We start from the raw sequence: 6602 nt of genomic DNA on the forward strand, positions 1-6602 counted from the left end.
ACAAGTGTAATTACACAGTTAAATTAAATTTTAAATAAAATAATTATTAAAACTTAAAAGTTAATATACTAAATATATGCCTATAAATTTTTATAAATATAAATGATATTATATTTGGTATTTAAAATGTATATTTTTTTGCGAATATATATTAATCAGTAATCATATATTTATGTAGTAACTAATATTGTAAGGACTAATTTATATATATATATATATATATATATATATATATATATATATATATATATATATATATATATATATATATATATATATATATATATTTCAAATTAATAATATTTAGTTTAGATACTTACAAAAACTAAAAACATATGTTTTGTAAGAACATCATGGAATTCATGTTTGATAAAATAAATTAATATTTATAAATATAATGTCATAACATTATTCAAATGTTTGACAAAATTAGTCTATTAATTCTAACTAAAAAATGAACAACATGCAATGTGAACCAATACTACTAAAACAAATAAATTGGAACCATGAATATAACACAATTTTAAAATTCAAAAAAAAAAAATTGTTTAACATACGTCAAATTGCAACATAATAATATTAAGTTCCACTACAACTTAAAATTAGAAAATATAATAAGTTTATAACCACATTCAACAATAAAATTATACTTTAATTGCATCACTCATTATATGTCAAGTTTGTTAATGACTCATTATTTCTAATATTAGGAGGTGTAGTTTCAAAAAATAGAATAATAAAATAAATAAAAAATAAAATATAAGCAATTACATGGAATCACAAGTAGTAAAGATAGAGAAATAAAAGATAAATAATGTACAAAGAAAAATATATTTTAAAATTAAAAATTAAATGTAAAAAATAGAAATAAAAAGTTATAAAGAAAATAAATTAAAATAAAAACAAAAAGGAAAGAAACTAAAAAGCAACCTTGTAATTACATAGTATAATTATCACCAATTCTCACCTCCCCTGAGAATTGGAGAGTGTAATTACACCTCCAATTACACTTAATTTCATGTTGACTAAATAATTACTTGGTCAAACAAATATGCCAAACTTTGTAATTACACCCAATTAAACCCAAATTCAATTCCTAGGTGGCTTTCCAAATAGACTCTAAAAAGGTGGAGGAATTTATAGAGCAAGAAGGCACCAAAAGATTTTTTTCCCCCGTCATTTGATCACTGCTAAAAAGCAAGCTAATTGAGAGGATAATTTAGAGAACCATCTTTGTTGACCCCGTCTTTTACGTGTTCATATTAATACCTTCTAATATGCCGACTTTCCTTTGCATTTCCTTTTTTACATTTTCGAAGCAATTTCTCTTACTTCTCTTTCCCAACAATGTACATTCTTGAATCATGCAAAAGATTAGGACAATTGAAATAAAAGGGTGAATGGTTTCTTGTGTCTAAACATGTTATTGTCTTACACACAAGCAGCATATCCAAGAAATTTCTTATGGTCATGAATAATGTGAGATTATGGAAGATGTGGTCATTTAAAACAATTCAAATCCTTGGGAAGTTACAATCAATGGACGCATCTTCCAAGCAAAAGGGTAACAAAGTTCTGCCTCCCTGCCCAAGTAGAGTCACTGTGATACCTACTTTTCTTCAGGGTTTTGGGGGGGCTTGTAAAAGCCTTGGGCCCATGTGATAAGGCAAGTACTCAAAGGCAAGTTAGTTCCTTTTCTAGGAAAATAAAGGAAAAAGGAAAAAAAAGACACATATTTATACACAAAAAGCACACATTTTTTCGGTGTATTCCCACTAATAGGGTTTGGGGATATAAGGAGGTTGTTATGTGCACAAACCTTAACCCTTACCTTGTGAATATAGAGAGGTTGTTCTGAAAGACCCTCGACTCAATAAAGCAAAAATACAGTAGTTAAGAACTATGAAAAACGAGATAGTAACAACAGTCAAAGAAAATAAAGAAGGAAATAAAGAAAACATCAGGTAATAATATTGATCTAAAAAAGTGAAAACGAGGATAAGGCTAGTACTACAAATATGGAAAGAAGTACAAGTTTGAAAAGGAAAGACGCCAGGCTACTTTCTAGCCTACAACCTTAATTCTCGACCTCCACATCCTCATATCAAGGGTCATGTCCTTGGTAAGCTGAAGATGTGCCATATCATGTCTGATCACCTCTCCCCAATATTTCTTCTACCTACCTCTACCTCTCCTTTAACTCGCTAGAGCCAACCTTTCACACCTCCTCGCTGAGGCATCTGTGCCTCTCCTCTTCACGTGTGCGAACCATCTCAACCATCTCCTCTTCGCATCTTGTCTATCACATAGGACACTCCCATCTTATCTCGGATCTCTTCATTCATAATCATATCCCTCCTATTATGGCCACACATCAATCTCAACATCCTTATTTTCGCAACTTTTAACTTTTGAACATGAGAGTTCTTGACTGCCCAGCACTCCACCCCATACAACATGGTCAGTTTAACCCCTACTCTGTAAAACTTATATTTGAGTCTTAGTGGTATATTCTTGTCGCACAAAATTTCGGATGCCTGCCTCCACTTCATTTAACGCGCTCCAATAGATATGTGACATTCTCGTCAATCTCCCCATTTTCTTAGATTATAGACTCAAGATACTTAAAATTATCTCTCTTGGGTATAACTTGTGTGTCCAGCCTCTCTTCAATGTTATCCTCCTGAGTCACGTCACTAAACCTGCACTCCAAGTATTCTATTTTAGTCCGACACAACTTGAAACCTTTAGACTCTAGGGTCTGCCTCCATACCTCCAGCATAGCGTTAACACCGCCTCGTATCTCGTCAATCAGAACTGTATCAGCTGCAAATAACATGCACCAAGGTACCTCCCCTTGAATGTGTCGCGTCAACTCATCCATCACCAGGGCAAATAGAAACGGGCTAAAGGTTGATCCCCGATGCAACCCTACCTCTACAGGAAAGTGTCCCGAGTCCCCCTCCCCTACCGTTCCAACTCGAGTTTTGGCTCTATCGTACATGTCCTTAATCGCCCTAGTGTATGCAACATGTACACCTCTAGCCTCCAAGCATCTTCACATAACCTCCCTAAGAACTTTTGTCCGCTTCTACATATTAAGGGGTTATTTGGTACAATGGTGACATATTTCAGGATATCTCATACGGCTAAATATCTTACGAGATTAGTTATCCTACCTTTTATATGGGATAGTTAATCCTACCGTTTTAATATAAAAATTATCATGGAATTAGTTAATACTTATTGAAATAAGGAATAAATACAATCAGACCTCTGTATAGCAACATCTCTATATAATAGTCATTCACTATAAAAGTCAAGTTTTTTTTCAGAATCGATTTTTTATATTGTATTTTACCTCTATATAACAATGTTTTACCTATAACAGTAATATTCCTCTTTATAGTAGTACACTCTTTATAAAATTCCTCCTCTATAACATCCATGTAAAATCTCTAAGATTACCAATAATAAGTATAAAGATGACCATATATTTTAAAATTTTAATGCATCACATATGAAAAAAAAAATATTTTGTTACTTCTATAATTAAAGATTTTATGAAATTCTACTAAATATGCTTGTATATTTTAATTTCATAGAACGAAAGTTAATTTTTTGCATATTTAGTTATAAATTAATTAATACTATATTAGCTTTATTTAATATTTAATTAGTAAAATATGCATATCTTTTGAGATTTTAAATTTGAATAATTATTTTTTGTTTTTTATGTAACATTAAAAGTGGGTAAAAATATTTTTGGATAATATTGTTCTATAATGCCTAATAATATCTAAACGTCAAATATTGTTATACGTGTATAACAATCATTCACTAAAAAGCCAAAAGATTATCAGAATGAATGATGCTGTTATAGAGAAGTTTAATGGTACAATCTCAAATTTTATCCCAAAATTATTATTGTTGAGGTTTTTGTTATTTAAGATGAAATAGTCTTAAAATGAGGGTGAATGGGAAATGGAGGGAAAAATAAAATTTTTGAGTAAAATTTTAAGTTTTTCCCTCTTGACAATGAGACATTGTCCCATATTAGAAGAGGAAAAGATTTTTGGTGGGTATATATATATTTGTTCTTCTTGTAGCTCTTAAAGAGTTACGAAGAAAGCAAGCCTCGCGCCGTCGTCGTCGTCGCTCGCTCGGCTTCGGCTTCGGCTTCGGATTTGGTCAATTCAGTGGGCTCAAATTAATTACTGTTTTATTACGATAACTTATATTTTACAGAATTAATATTTATAAATACAGCAATATTGGCGGGTCTAACAATTATTATATTTATTTCATGTACCAAACAACTCCTAAGGATCTATTACAATTTACAAGCGTGGTGCGTCATAGTTGTTGAGTTTGAATTGATCTTAAATCCCTAAATAGTTACTACGTAGATATAGGCCTGTCCAAGCAAGTTTTGGCTACTATCGTGATCTTAAATACATACACACAAACAAACAGATTTTACTTAAATTTGGATGGTGATGATTTCCACATGCAAAATGCTCTTCTTTGTCCATTATCTTCAGAATGCTATAAGATTGCCTCTTTATATATGCTATAAATAAAATGTGTTTTTTCTCAAATAATAGTATAAATATTTCTCAAGAGGTAACTCGGCTACGCAACATTATTTTAAAACGATTTTATGTAAATAAATTAAAAAGCATATTCAAACACCACCATAAATAACTTTCATCACTATTACTTTATAGTATTTTTTTTAATGATTTCCCTATTGAGAGGGAGGTTCCTGTAAGATTTTCTTACGTTTTGGTGGCCCAATGAGTTTAAGACCCATAATTAATATTTAATTAATGAGTAAATCTCATCCGTCCGATCGATTACTTGATGGACGTACCAGATTAAATGAGAACCTCTATAAATTGGTCATCTCCAGGTTTACCTTAACGCTTTCGCTTCACGATGATGGCTTACGATTCAGGTATGTTTTCTGTACGATTTTGTGTAAAATTATCATGTTCAAGATCCTGATATGCAATTAAAGTTTATGCTTACACGTGGTATCATGAGCCTGAGATTTGAATTGATAAACTTCCATAAAGAATGTAATGTTAAACACACATATGTAATATGTGTGCCACCTTATGGATTACTGTAGCCACGGAAGAAAATTAATATGCACAATTGTTTTTTGTTTGCGTTTTATGTCCGTTTTCGGACTTCACGTTCTTTGTGCAATTAATAATACAACACTATACTAAGAATTAAAATACTAGTTTTTGTTGGTTTGGTGTTGAAGTGCCGAGATATATTTATTTATATCTTTACCCTTTTCAAATGTGATTCAGCATTGAATGAAGATATATTGATTAAGATTACGAAAAATTCTGATGATTGCTACTACTTTTAAGCAATTTGGAGCCATGATATTTATAAATTAAATAAAAGGAGATTTGATGTTGAATCCCTAGCATGCATGTTTGCCTAATGTTACTGCCGATGGCGTTGCCTGTTTGATCTCCTTTGGAGTTTCAGTGCCATCTAAGGATTAAATATTAGTTGTTTGATCTCCATTAGAGTTTCAGTGTCATCTAAGGATTAAATATTAGGTATTTAACGTTATTAGCAGAAAGTGCTTAATTAATGTATATTTTGAAGTTATGTAGTTTGTTAGTCACCAGTGATCAAACTACATTGTTTAAAATATTCACATACATAAAATTTCCTGATGCTTATTTTATGTGTGCATTTATGTTTATATAGTTTGTTAGTCACCAAAGTGGCCAAACTAGTATGTTCATGAAAAATATGTATACATACAATTATAATTTATCCATGAAATTAATGAAATACCAATAATTAAAAATTAGTGGATAAATTAATTTTTATTATTGCTAGAACTTAAGGATTTACCCAAAGGTGGATCAATTATTCTATGAATAGTGAATATGATGAGGTAAATTAATATTCTTAGTTAAATATATATTGTCTGTCCAAAGATGGCATATATATTTGGTTAAAATTATTTAATTACCTATTAAAGACTAAATGGCATTTAAATTATGATAGTGTGTCGTTTACGATATGTTTTAACTGTTTTGTTGAATTCATATTGATTTGTGAGCATGTATTATCTATTTTGCAGCTATTCCTTTTCATTCGCTTGCTTCGTCTGTTACTGTGTTCAACGGATTGAACTTCTCTGAATGGCGTGAACAAGCCCAGTTTCACTTAGGTGTGATGGATCTTGACTTGGCTCTGCTGAATGATAAGCCCGCTGCCATTACTCATTCGAGCAGTGCGGATGAGAAGTCTTTCCATAAAGTATGGGAACGCTCTAACAAGCTAATCCTTATGTTTATGCGAATGAATATTGCCAACAACATTAAGAGTACTATTCCACAAACAGAAAGTGCCAGGGAATACCTGAAGTTTGTGGAAGAACGTTTTCGTTCTGCAGATAAGTCTCTCGCTGGTATACTAATGGCTGAACTCACGACCATGAAGTTTGATGGGTCGCGTAGTATGCAAAACCATATCATCGAGATGACTAACATTGCAGCAAGACTTCAGACCTTGGGGATGAAAGTGGATGATTCCTTCTTAGTTCAGTTTATTCTGAA

This window comes from Nicotiana tomentosiformis, chromosome 4, assembly GCF_000390325.3.
Source record: "Nicotiana tomentosiformis chromosome 4, ASM39032v3, whole genome shotgun sequence".
In the NCBI taxonomy this organism is placed as follows: domain Eukaryota; kingdom Viridiplantae; phylum Streptophyta; class Magnoliopsida; order Solanales; family Solanaceae; genus Nicotiana; species Nicotiana tomentosiformis.